The sequence below is a fragment of the Cornus florida genome, unplaced genomic scaffold (assembly GCF_030987335.1).
Source record: "Cornus florida cultivar Cherokee Brave unplaced genomic scaffold, ASM3098733v1 CherokeeBrave_3.0.0_Hap2_Chr11, whole genome shotgun sequence".
In the NCBI taxonomy this organism is placed as follows: Eukaryota; Viridiplantae; Streptophyta; class Magnoliopsida; order Cornales; family Cornaceae; genus Cornus; species Cornus florida.
In genome coordinates, this window is record NW_026775581.1 from 54,207,726 (window position 1) to 54,221,720 (window position 13,995).

General features: G+C 40.2%; 1 non-coding gene across 1 annotated transcript; it reads right to left on the reverse strand.

Annotated features, from left to right (window-relative positions):
- Positions 1-2,757: 2,757 nt before the first annotated feature.
- LOC132287559 (small nucleolar RNA R71) lies at positions 2,758-2,866 on the reverse strand. The gene has a single exon (XR_009473064.1). It is a non-coding gene; the product is annotated as a small nucleolar RNA R71 (small nucleolar RNA).
- Between the last annotated feature and the right edge of the window lie 11,129 nt (positions 2,867-13,995).

Below are 13,995 nucleotides of genomic sequence, written 5' to 3' on the forward strand. Positions count from 1 at the left end.
GATCAATCGAACATCATCTATGATCGATCGAACCCTATTTTGTCCTATTCAAATGATTGATCTTATCCACAGCTGTACGCCTACCAACCACTTTTGTCCTTTTCCCCATAAATATCTTCGAAATATCTCAGCCTTGTCCTTATCCGGAGGAGTCAGACCACTTCGATCGATCCAAGATGCAGTTCGATCGATCGAACCCATTTTCGATCGATCCAAGTTAAGGTTCGATCGATCGAACTTCCTCCAGCGAGAAAAAGTTAAAGTCCAGCTCATTTATTCCATCCTTCATCCAATCATTGGAGAATATGCCTTGCACGACCACAGCTCATCATGGGGTGTATTTGACCTACCTATATAAGGAATATGATACACTTTTTGGGGGAGTCTCTAGAGTCTCTTGTCACACATTGAAAATCATCTTGGAGGCTATTCTTGGAGAGGAAGAAGGGAGGAAGCTAGAGCACCATTGGAGGAGATCTTCACCAACAAGGAGCAGCCATGGAGTTAGCCCTTGAGGGTTGGATCATCATTACCATGAGTGGCTAGACATCCTCTTGGGGCTAGAGTTATCCCCAAGCATGCTTTCTATACTCTAATCTTGTGTATTATTGAGGGATTAGTGTTGTATGATACATCTTGATATTCATGTATATATAAATCTTGATTATTTCATGGTTTGTATGGTTTAATGCTTCCAATTGACTATTCTATTCTATTTATATGTCTATGTATGCTAGAGTAGGATATTTATGTGCTTATCCCTAGATTTAGTGTTTTTGATGCATGTCTATGTGTATTGATGCTATAGATCTAGAGATTATCAAGATGATATGCTTAATGAATGCTATTTTGGTTCATTTGATGGGTTATGCCTATTCTTGATGGATTATGCCTCTCCCTTAGTTTATTTTCATGCTAGTAGTGTAGATTTAGTGTAGTGGTAGTGTAATATTAGATGGGAGGATAATCTACTCTTGATGTTTGATGTTCCATGCTTGTGAGTCCAAATGGCATATTCCTCTAATATTGTGTTGTATGTGGATTGTGAGCTTAATGAAGGATTAATGACTTGTTTTGATCTATTGTGCTATCCCCATGTTGTCTAGACAATATATGCTCTATTGTTTAGATATATTGTGCTCTTCACATGATGTTTAGACAATAGTTGCTTGATTTGTCATCCTTACCAATTGAATCAACTTAATGCACACACACCCTTATCATATTGCAACACATCCATTACCCTTAATTGATCACTTGTTAGTAGTATAGAAAAGTATTGCTTGGTGGTGATCTCTACACCCCAAGACCTCTCTCTCTCTCTTGTTTACTTCATATTATTTTATTTAGTTGAATTCAATTTAGCTTAATCAACCAATCAATCAATTGTGTGATCACTCGACCTACTAACCCTAATTACCATAGTTTCACAATTCGATACACCATCAAATCCCTTGGGACGATCCCTACTCGCCCTATCTATATTTTATATAGAGAAAGGTAGTAGTGGCTTTTTATAAATGTAAAACTTGGCCACCTCCTAAATTCACAACTCTTCAAGCTTTGTTGGTTGTGGCGACTCCATCAAGGAAACCGACAGCAAGTTTTTGGCGCCGTTGCCGGGGATTTTAAATTGGCAACGTCAAATTATGAAATTCAATTAGGATTAGTACTCTTTTGATCGTGTCTTTACTTTCTTTTTATTTTCTGTTTTTGATTACTTATTAAGTTTGTTCTTCATTGACTAGGTGCATTGAGTAAGGAGCTAGCAAAGTAATTCCAAGCTAAGGAGCAAAGCAAAGCAAATGAAAAATGCTTAAAATGAAAAATTGCTAAGTAAAATTGCTAAGCTAAGCTTTTAATTTTGGAGTTGAAGTGCTAAAGGACTATTGTGAGACCTTCTTACTCAATCTCCTTAGATAAATCAGGGGCCCATGTGGAGGCATTTATTTGACATACATTGCATTTGAAAATTGTGGTTGTGAAGTTTAGTTGCATTGTTGAGAAAGTTGCTTATTCGTGTTGCATTGTGCATGCATGGTCGTCGTTCATTGAGACCTACTCTTGTCCCTCTTGATTTGCATTTAGAATCCACTATTAGGAATCCAAGGGGAAGAGGAAGTTCACATAGAACCAATCTACCAATGGACGCTCTCAATAATGATCATGTTGAAGACCTTGGTCACATAGACCAACAAAGCATCCTTCATCCTAATGTGCAAAATAATAATATGCAAGTTCCATTAGGCATGCCTAGGCCATACATTCATCAACCTCCTCAACAACAAGGCCAAATTCTAATGGGAATTCTAAGGCCAATGTATGCACCACAACCCCCCATCATTAATCAAGCTCAATATAACCAAGGTGTCCATGTTGCACCTCAAGTTGCTAATCCACCACTCGCATTGAGAGATCACTATGTACCTAATGAGTATAATGCACCCACATGCATTTAATTGCCACCATTTAGAGCACACCATTATGAGATTAAAGCACAAACTATCCAAATGCTACCTAACTTTCATGGACTTCCTAGTGAAGAACCTTACAAGCATTTGGATGAGTTTTTTGAAGTTTGTTCTACCGTTCGATACACGGACATGCCGGAAGAAGTTTTAAGGCTGAAACTTTTTCCATTCACCCTTAAAGATAAGGCGAAGTATTGGTTTAACAACCTTAGGCCTTTTTCTATAACTTCTTGGGCAGAAATGCAACAAGAATTTTTGAAAAAGTACTATCCGGTTTCTAAGACCAATGCTATGAGAACCGCCATTAGAGAATTCACACATGGGGAAGGAGAAACTTTCCACGAGGCATGGGAACGCTTCAATGAATTGCTTAGGAAGTGTCCTCACCATGACATGCCTAAATGACAATTGGTCCAATTCTTCTTTGAAAGCTTATCGGACAATTATAAAGGCATGGTTGATGCTTCAATGGGAGGTTCTTATATAGACCGGCAAGAGGAAGATGTGTGGCGTCTTTATGAGAGCATGAGTGAAAACTCTTTGCATAGAACATTGTCATCTAGGAATGGTAGAAATTCTCAAGGTAGGAAGAGTGTTGGCTTGCATCAAGTTGACCACTCAAATGATATAACCGCCGAGATGAAGTCTTTATCTCAAAAGTTTGATCAATTGATCAATCAAAACTTGGCGAATCAAGTGTCTTCCTTTCCTAACCATTCTCCTAGAGCTCAAAATGAATCATGTATGACTTGTTCTAGTGTTCTTCATTCTACTTCTAATTGTCCTCATGGACAAATTCAAAATGAACCCATTAAGGAAGTTAATGCAACATTTGTGAACCAAGGGAACAATCCTTATGGTAACCATTACAATCCCGGTTGGAGGAATCATCCTAATTTTTCTTGGAAAAACCAAGGGGAGGGCCCAAACTCTTCCCAAGGCGGTTTTCAAGGGAAATACATTCCACCTCCACTTCAAAACCAAGGACCCCAAGGTTCAAGACCATATAACTCACAAGGAAATCAATTTGCTAGTTCTCAATTTCCTAACCAATCATATTCTCAAGGAAATTCTAGAGGTTCCGCTTTTGAGGAAAAGGTTTTAAATGCTTTGGGCACTCTAGAAGCAAATACTCAATTGTTGCATTCTCATTCTCAATCAATTGCCAAGCTAGAAACCCAAGTAGGGCAAATAGCTGAAACATTTAATGCTAGAGAGAAGGGAAAGATGCACATGAATGCCCCAATCAAACAACAATGTGTTGTAGAAACCAAATCCTCATTGGAAGGGCATAATGTTGAGCATGTCAATGCGGTAACAACCTTGAGAAGTGGTAGGGTAGTAGACAATCAAGTTAGAATGCCTAATGAAGAGAGTGAACCGGTACAACCTCAAGTTGTCACCTGTCCCGTTCCACACACTATTCCTCCTTCATTGCATGTGCATGACCTTGAGAATGAGAAGCCCTCAAATTGTGAGTTGAAAGATGATTTCCAAAGAGATTCATTGAAAACAGTGTTGAAAAATGTGTTTGAGAAAAGTTCTTTGAAAAATGTTATTCATGATTCTTCTTTGAAAAGTGATTTGAAATCCAATGAATTGAACAAGTCGAATGCTGAAAATTCTTTGAAAGAAAATGCTGAAAGAGTTTTTGAAAAAGCTCCATTTCCGGACGCCTTGAAAGGGTCCATTTCAAAAGAAAGGCAAAAGACCAAGAACAATGAGATAATGGATATGTTTAGGCAAGTCACAGTCAATCTTCCACTTTTGGATGCAATTAAGCAAATTTCGGCTTATGCCAAATTCTTGAAGGACTTATGCACCCAAAAGCGGAAGAACAAGAGCCAAACATCAAAGAAAGTGGTCTTAACCGAACAAGTGAGTTCCATTCTACAACACAACACTTTGCCAAAGTTTAAGGACCCCGGTGCACCTACAACATCTTGTGTCATTGGTGAACATGTCATCAACCGGGCACTTCTTGACTTAGGGGCTAGTGTTAACCTTCTTCCCTATTCGGTTTATGTCAAATTGGGCCTAAGTGAATTGAAATCGACGTCGGTGGTTTTACAACTTGCCGACCGATCCATTAAGAAGCCTAGGGGGATAATTGAGGATGTGTTGATTAAGATTGATAAGTTCTTCTTCCCGGTTGACTTTGTCGTCATTGACACGGAACCGGTGCCCAATCCAAAGAACCAAATTCCGGTTATCCTTGGCCGTCCTTTCTTGGCAACCTCAAATGCCAACATAAATTGTAGGATGGGGATAATGAAGATTTCTTTTAGGCACATGAGAGTGAAGTTGAACATCTTTAACCCCACACCCAATCCATTTGACAAATATGAGGAAGAAGTTAATGTGGTAGAGGAATGTCATGATCTTGCTTGTGAAAGGAATGAGCTTTTGTGTATGAACAATGTTTCAAAGCCTTCATCTTCATCTTCAGCAAGAAAAGTGAAAGGGCGTGGAAGCCCAAGGAAAGTTTTGACAAGGAACTCAAGACGTCTTTTGAGTTTATCCCAACAAGTTCTTCCAAGAACCATTTGTTGGGAGTGACTCAAAACATCTCTCATCCCAAAAAGGAGGGGATGCATTACAAGATCTTTGATCCGGGTTAAAAGAACCCTAGGTCTTGCTAGAGACGTTAAAGACTATCACCGAAATTCGTAGGATGTCAAAACCCTATTCCTCCCTCATTTCTATCTTGCATTTTCATTCTTACGAAGTCTAGATACTGTTTTTGTGGTTCATATACATTGGAAGGAACTGAGTAAGGGATTGCATGAGCATTCAAGTCATTTTGAGCATTTAGGCATAATTTTGATCGATCCAAGTTTTGGTTCGATCGATCCAACTATGGACTCGATCGATCCAGCTCTCATTTTGCACCCAACACTTAGAAAAATTTTGGACCTGCATCCAAATTCCAAAATGCATGCTCTCGGGATCTCCAAATTTTCAAAAGTTCGATCGATCGTAAACCATTTCGATCGATCGAACTACCTTTCGATCGATCCAACATGTGGTTCGATCGATCATGACTCCCAACACTTAGAAAAATTTTGGACTTGCATCCAAATTCCAAAATGCATGCTCTCAGGACTTTTCAAAATTTTTCATGTTCGATTGATCGAACTCCAAGTTCGATCGATCCAAGGTTCCAGCACATGTCAACTCTTGAGCCCTTAAACTTGTACATTCTTTATCCTCTTCGATCGATCGAAATCTTTCTTCGATCGATCGAAATTTGCATCTCATTAATTTAATTTCCTTTGATTTTTCAAAATTCAAAATTCAAATTCAAAAAAAAAAATCCAAAAAATTCAAAAAAATGCCATTAAGAGTGGAGACCTAAGTTCGATCGATCGAAATCCATCTTCGATCGATTGAACTCTGCATATCATATTTTTAAAATATAACTGAGTTAGATTGATACACTTGGATCGATCCAACCTCCAAGCAAACCGAACCCTAGTCTCCCTCTTCTCTCAATCTCATCCTAATTCGGCAAAAAAACACCCAATTCCCAATCATCTTCCCCATCTCCGGCGAGCAAATTCCCGCCAACTCAAGTCTCATTTTCCCCGCGGCTTCACACCTTTCTCTCATCTCATCTCTCTCGGTTTTGAGGTAAACCGAATGACATTTTCATGATTTCAAGCTTAAATCGATGCATGTTATTGATTTTCTCTGTTCAATCATGTTATATATGTATGAATTGTTCAATTTGAAGCTCAGTTTCATGTTACAGCTATACATATACATATCCATTCGGCCGAACCAAATTGGGGATTGTGATGTGATTTGTGGAGTTTGGGGAGTGTTTGGGTGTTGTTGATTTGATGTTTGGTGTGTAGATGGGCCCACAAACACGTTTGTGTGGGCCCCGTGCTCTAGATCTCACAGATCTGCGACTTTTCAGATTCAGCATTCGCACAGTTCGATCGATCGAACTTGTGCTTCGATCGATCGAAGTAGTGAACTTCATTTCACTACCTTCGATCGATCCAATCTTGTGCACTTTCATGCTTCGATCGATCCAAGTGTTGGATTGATCCAATTCACTTCGATCGATCCAAATTTTGAACATTTTTCACTTCGATCGATCCAACTTTTGAACATTTTTCACTTCGATCGATCGAAAATTTTCGGTGATCGATCGAACTTTCAAAGATCACACATACACACTCCATTCATCTTGTGTCGTCTTCATGCTATCTTTATATGCACAATGCTTGTGATATTCCACATTGGATGCATTTCATACCTACGTTGCTTAGCATGATTCACATTTCATCATCATCATAGATTCATGTCATCCGTATTTTGTCTATCTTATTTGACATACATGTTTCTATTATGCATTTAAATTCTTATATATCTGGCACTGACTTATATATTGAAATTTTCTTGTCTTTTTACAAATCATGCCTCCGAGGTACAAGAGTATAGCCAGGAGATCTTCGGGGCCACAGCGACCCCGTCGACATATACGGCCCAGGATAGATATGGTTGCAGAGCCATCTCATGCTCAGGAGGAGCCCGCACAGGCTACTCCCCCTCAGTCCCCATCCCACGAGGCTGAGGAGGGAGCTGACCACGCGCCATCTACATCCCAGGCTCTTCCAGCCTTCACACCATCACCTTCTCCTGCGTGCCATCAGACAGATGCAGCCGCCATGCCATCACCGCAGCCACCTCTACCGGCTCAGCACCGTGACCAGTTGCTGCCAAGATATGCAGCCATGACCATGGCTCAGGAGTCGTACTTTGATGCTGAGTACTTCTCCGAGTCTATCCTGACCCGGTCTGGCTATCAGAATATGATGCAGCGGGGCCTCTCAGCCATCCTTGCCCCAGTTACCGGCCTTGTATACCTGCAACTGGTGCGGCTATTCTTTCAGCATCTCCGGCCCTCGCCACGTTCTACCTCGGAGATGATCACTACAGTGGAAGGCCACGAGATTGTCATCACAGTTGACACTCTGGCCCGTGCTTGCCGGTGCCCACACCGGTGTCCACCTGAGCTTACCGAGACATACCCGAGGCTGCATAGGCCTTCATTTTCTGACATGGCTGTCTCCTTGACAGGCCATCATGCCGGTGGTCAGACATTCACCACCAGGACCTTCTTGCCTGACGACCTCTGGTTCATCGACACAGTTCTCTTCCAGAACATTTACATGGCGGGCCATAAGATCCAGAGGCGTCATGACTACTTGACAGCTCTTTACGCTTTTTACACGGGCTATTGGGTATCTATCCCAGCCCTCATCTGGAGCGTGATGAGGTTGCTGTATGATTATTTCATTTCCAGGGAGGACCCTAAGCGGTCCAAGGTCTTTCCCTTCGGACACCTCATCACGCAGATCCTTCTTGACCAGCGCTACATAGTGCCCCCAGATGAGGAGCCCCTTGCACGGTCCAGCTTCTATGGGAGGAGCGACTGGAAGAAGAGCTACAATGCTCTTATTCGGAGTCTTTAGGAGCCAGCTGTAGAAGCAGCAGCCGAACTAGAGGAGGAGGAGGCAGCCCAGGCACAGCCGGCATCTCCAGCAGCAGCAGATATCGCAGCGGACGACGCACCAGTCGGTCCGGCTGCCGATCGCATGGACATTGACCTGGAGCGACCTGCGGAGGAGTATGCTGATGCTGCAGATGATGCAGATGCCGATGATACCAGTGATCGAGCCGCTGCTCAGGAGTGAGTTCGGGAGTCTTCTTCAAAGGCATCTCTGCCTGAGTCTCCAGTTCCCACTCCCGGATTTGGAGCACGCTTGCAGACACTGGAGGAGGACGTAGCAGCCATGCGAGCCGACATCACTGCCCACCGAGCTGAGTTCACCTCTTTCAGGGCGGATGTCATGGCTTGCTTTGCCGATCTTTCCAGCCGACTCCCTGCACCTGCACCTGCACCTGCACCTCCAGCCACTGCAGATCTTCACGATCAGGCTTCCTGAGACTCCACTTCCAGTTGTTCTATGCTTTCATTTCTTTTATTCTGGATCTGTATTATACTGTCACTGTTACTATATTATACTTTGTGGCCGGCCTGTCGGCTTTATTATTTTATTGATGTACCTGCACTTTATATTCTCTATATATTGCTTTTTGATTATGGATGTCTCTTAGTATCTCATATTTGTATGTTTGACTCCATCAGGTACACCACAGTGACTTCAGTGAGAGAGTGCTGCCCAATTTTTTAAGACCACTCTTACACCTCTCTCTCTATTCTCTATTTATCCTATTTACACTTGCATGTCCACTGTGCACTGATTATCCTACTTTGTTATCTAATGAGTTTATCCAAGTGCAAACTTTTCAGGACCACAGTTTATCCCAAGTTTGGGGGGGCCATGCCACCTACTTTGGATACTTCTATCCTGATCATTCATGTCTACAGCACTGGTATACTCTTTCCTTTGTTCTCTTCACACATTGAGAACAGTGTGCAGTTTAAGTTTGGGGGTATTGGTGTATGTTTCAGTGTTGCTTTAAAATTCAAATTTTGAGCATGTTTTGTGTATTTGAGGGATATTTCTATACTTGGTCCATTTCTAGCTATGATTTTGATCTTTTGAGGACTATATTGCTTAAAATTTAAAAATTGCTTGACTTGAGAGTCCAATACTCCTTGTATGCCTTGAGGATGCCATTTAGGAGTAAATTTTTCAAAAGATTGATATCTTGCTTGCATTTGTGGTCCACATCATCCTGAATTTGTGATTGTTTTGAGATTCATTCTAGGATTCTACATTAGCACCGGTGCACACTAGCATTCATTTGTGGGGTACATGCTTTGTTGATTATTGAATTGGTTATATCCCAATTGGGCTAGTAGTGAATTGAAAGCTTTCATTCTTGATAAAGGTGGATAACAACCCCTTTTCATTAAGTAGCCGGGATTCTTGCCTCATTAAGCAGTGAACTTCTTGCGCCGAAAGGTGGAGGGCCCAAACTCTAGGTTAATAATTGATTTCAAAAAAAAAAAAAAAAAGTTGCAAAAAGTAATAAAAGTGAGGACTTCTCCCAAAAGGCGAGAAGTGGGAAATGATTAGATGGCTGTTGTCTTGATTTGTAGCCTAGTTGATTTGAGTTTGTAAGTCCGTAGGGGTGTCTTAACACCTAATGCCCTAAAGCCATCTGGTTTGGGAGTCATTGACCTAAAGCTCGCTACATGAATCTTCTAGAAAGCTTAAGAGATCAACAAATTACACAATATTTCCATCTTTAATCCTCAATAAAAAAAAATAAAAAAAAAAAGAAAAAGAAAAAGAGTGAAGAGAATAAGCGCACCTAGAACAATAAAGCTTTAATAAAAGGTCCACTCTCTTATCTTGATGATCGGTACTAGATTTGTGTGCTAGTTTGAGGGTAAGGATGTGATTACTTCCCTAGTTGGCTAAGATAGCAACACACTTAATGCCGGACCTCTCACATAGATTCTAGACTTGTTTCGATTTTCATGATCATTTTCTTGATATGTGGAGGAGCATACTTGCTTGCTTGATATTGAAATTTTGGGAGATTGCTTAGAAACGGTTGAAAAATTGCATACTTGAGGTAGTTTTCTCCCAATGCTTGTTTGTAATATTGGTGCCTCTTTTGAAAGAATGAGCTTAATGTTTGTGGGTACCATTTCTGGAAACCCTCACGAGACTTTACTCGTCCACTAGGGGTAACCTAGGGGTTTAAAAGGCTTGTTGCATATGCTAAATGCAATCGTGTTTCCTACGAAAATGGTGTTATCATTTTACTTGCTTTCCAGTTTATACTTATATAGTTGTTTATTTCATTCCTTTACTTCTTAGTTCATTGCTAGGGACTAGCAATATTTAAGTTTGGGGGTGTGATGAGCACTGAAAAGTGCGCATTTAAACCCGTTAAGCTTAAGCATTCTAGTACCTTTATCTATCTTACTTTGCCATTTTAGACTTATTACGTGTTATTTATATTTTCAAGCACTAATCCCAAAATTGAGCCAACTCAGCCAAATAAGAGCTTAATTGAAGCAATCCTGAGATAAACCAAAGGAGGGAGCAAAGTGGAGAAAGAAAGGAGCAAAAAGGAATTAAGTTGTGCAGCTGAAAAGTTCGATCGATCCAACTTAGAGTTTGATCGATCGAACATCTATGATCGATCACAGTACTTCTCGATAGATCCAACCTTGGCCTTTGCTGAAATTCCAAGTTCGATCAATCGAACATCATCTATGATCGATCGAACCCTATTTTGTCCTATTCAAATGATTGATCTTATCCACAGTTGTACGCCTACCAACCACTTTTGTCCTTTTCCCCATAAATATCTTCCAAATATCTCAGCCTTGTCCTTATCCGGAGGAGTCAGACCACTTCGATCAATCCAAGATGCAGTTCGATCGATCGAACACATTTTCGATCGATCCAAGTTAAGGTTCAATCGATCGAACTTCCTCCAGCGAGAAAAAGTTAAAGTCCAACCCATTTATTCCATCCTTCATCCAATCATTGGAGAATATGCCTTGCACGACCACAGCTCATCATGGGGTGTATTTGACCTACCTATATAAGAAATATGATACACTTTTTGGGAGAGTCTCTAGAGTCTCTTATCACACATTGAAAATCATCTTGGAGGCTATTCTTAGAGAGGAAGAAGGGAGGAAGCGAGAGCACCATTGGAGGAGATCTTCACTAACAAGGAGCAGCCATGGAGTTAGCCCTTAAGGGTTGGATCATCACTACCATGAGTGGCTAGACATCCTCTTGGGGCTAGAGTTAGCCCCAAACATGCTTTCTATACTCTAATCTTGTGTATTATTGAGGGATTAGTGTTGTATGATACATCTTGATATTCATGTATATATAAATCTTGATTATTTCATGGTTTGTATGGTTTAATGCTTCCAATTGACTATTCTATTCTATCCATATGTCTATGTATGCTAGAGTAGGATATTCATATGCTTATCTCTAGATTTAGTGTTTTCGATGCATGTCTATGTGTATTGATGCTATAGATCTAGAGATTATCAAGATGATATGCTTAATGAATGCTATTTTGGTTCATTTGATGGTTTATGCCTATTCTTGATGGTTTGTGCCTCTCCCTTAGTTTATTTTCATGCTAGTAGTGTAGATTTAGTGTAGTGGTAGTGTAATGTTTGATGGGAGGACAATCTACTCTTGATGTTTGATGTTCCATGCTTATGAGTCCAAATGGCATATTCCTCTAATGTTGTGTTGTATGTGGATTGTGAGCTTAATGAAGGATTAATGACTTGTTTTGATCTATTGTGCTATCCCCATGTTGTCTAGACAATATATGCTCTATTGTTTAGATATATTGTGCTTTTCACATGATGTTTAGACAATACTTGCTTGATTTGTCATCCTTGCCAATTGAATCAACCTAATGCACACACACCCTTATCATATTGCAACACATCCATTACCCTCAATTGATCACTTGTTAGTAGTATAGAAAAGTATTGCTTGGTGGTGATCTCTACACCCCAAGACCTCTCTCTCTCTTATTTACTTCATATTATTTTATTTAGTTGAATTCAATTTAGCTTAATCAACCAATCAATCAATTGTGTGATCACTCAACCTACTAACCCTAATTACCATAGTTTCACAATTCGATATACCATCAAATCCCTTGGGACGATCCCTACTTGCCCTATCTATATTTTATATAGGGAAAGGTAGAAGTGGCTTTTTATAAATGTAAAACTTGGCCACCTCCTAAATTCACAACTCTTCAAGGAAACCGACAGCAGGAAACTCCACCTTCTTCGGAACAAAAGTCAAGTCGAGATTTTACTGTGGACACCATTGACAAGGAAAATGTGAGTTTTCAGCGGAGCAATAACAAAATCCTTCAGGAAAGATCTCTCCAGCTTCTTCTCAACATTTAGCGTTAGTTCCAATGAAAGAACAAGTTGGAGACTCTGAGGAAGTAAGTATCCAAAATGAACATGATATTTATTTATTTATGATGATTGAAATTGATTCAAGATGTTACAGGTGCAGAAAGACCCTTCTTCTCCTATTGTGCCTACAAGATCCAACCCAAGTTCACTATTCACCACTCTGGACTCTTTATTTGACTCTGTACTCGATTCCCTAGATTCTGAATCCCCTGCAATCCCAACTGGACCAGTTCCCGACACTCATTTGGAAGTAATACAGGCTGTGCAAGTTTTATTCAACATGGTGCAGCAAGACCTATCCTTCACCCTCTCATTCAAAAACGAATTGACTGAGACACTCTCTTTCCTGAGCAGCTACCCTGGATTCTCCTTAAGTGATTCGACCATTTTCAAAAAATTTCAGCTTCAAATTCCTACTATTATCACTGCATTTATTGAATCAAACCAGGTGCTCCAACACTACTCCATTCAACACCAAGAGAAAAAGAAGCTTGCTAGAACATTGAAAACAGGTAAAGAACTCCACTCCTCCTTGAAGACAGAAGCTGCCGAGCTAGAAACCCGAGAAAAGAGACTTCTAGTCGAGCTTGCCCAGTTGCAGCTAGACAAAACCCAACTCAATGACAAGGTGATGGAATTAAAAGTTCAGACCGAAACTGCTACTCCCAAATTCAAGGCGCTGCAGACCCAATTGCCTAAGTTGGAGTGATCTAAGAAGCAAGTGGAGATCAAGGTCCAACAAACCACCACCTCTTGGGTTGATTTCAAGGCCAAATTTGAAGATTTCCACAGGAACTTTACCCAACTTTGATCAATTATTACTATCTTTTCTATAATGGTCTGTGATATGGTTTTAAACAATTTGCTTTTTGGGAATGGAATGTTTTGAACAGTCTTGCTAAATGATATTTTGACCTTTAAAGTATACTGAGATTTTATTCACTGTATAAACAAACTTATTCATAATTTGCTTGAAAACAAAAAGGCAAAATATAATCCATCTATTTTGACTTAACTGGAGATTTCTTTTCTTCCATAAGCTCAAAAATAGTTGGCTTATATTTTTTAAGGTACCTTCCATATATTGGCCTTTCATGCACTTCACCATCTAAATCTGTTAACTTGTAAGCTCCTCCATGCAACACTTGATGAACCATGTATGGGCCTTTCCAAGTGGGTGACCATTTTCAATAAACTCTATCCACCTTTCCAGGTGGAAGAATTGTTTGTCACACTATGTCACCCTCTGCAAATGACTTGAACTTCACCCGTTTGTTGTAGGCCTTCATTGCCTTTGTTTTATGGACCATAAGGTGGTCTAAAGCAAGTTTTTGAACCTCATCTAAATCCTCCAACTCGGCAAGCATAGCTTGATTGTAATCGGCAGGTATAAGATTATGTTGCAAAGCTACCCTTATTGATTTTACATTCAATTCTATCGGCAACACTGCATCATGACCAAATGTTAGCCGATATGGAGTTGTTCCTGTACTCATCCTTTTTGAATTTCAATAAGCCCATAAGGCTTCTGAAAGGGTTTCATGCCAACACCTCAGCTTGTCTTTTATCATCTTCTCAATAATTTCAATCATACCTTTA